The sequence below is a fragment of the Mirounga leonina genome, unplaced genomic scaffold (genome assembly GCF_011800145.1).
Source record: "Mirounga leonina isolate KUSES-001 unplaced genomic scaffold, KU_Mleo_1.0 Mir_53, whole genome shotgun sequence".
NCBI lineage: Eukaryota > Metazoa > Chordata > Mammalia > Carnivora > Phocidae > Mirounga > Mirounga leonina.
The window spans coordinates 45,216,605-45,217,124 of NW_023270807.1; positions in this window are offsets into that span (position 1 = coordinate 45,216,605).

Below are 520 nucleotides of genomic sequence, written 5' to 3' on the forward strand. Positions count from 1 at the left end.
CTGGTTTGTTTTATTGAGAAAATAATGCAATTCTCAATACTAATTGACAAAAATTTGAGGAAATATAATTCAGAAAAAAATTATTTACTTCACATAGCTGGAATGTGAAAATTTGGAAACTTTGTCTTCCATACTTGCTCTGCCTCTGGTAATACAGCACAACAAGGTGTTTTGAGACTACTTTGATTTTCTGCAATTTTTGTATAGAAAGCCTTCACTTAAAAAAAGGGTTGGAGATAGAGTGTTTGCTTTCCAGGAAGGCAAAACCAAACTCCTCTCTTAGGAAAAGCTATATGAAACCATGAACTTCTTTGGGTTATTTGCTTACACCACCTGCCCACAAGTCAAGACACTAAAATGAGAGAAACTAAAAACGTAAAGGGCCAGGGCACCTGGTTGGCTCACTTTGAACAGCATGTGACTCTTGATCTCAGGGATGTGAGTTCAAGCCCCATGTTGGGTGTGGAGCCTACAAGAAAGAAAGAAAGAAAGAAAGAAAGAAAGAAAGAAAGAAAGAAAG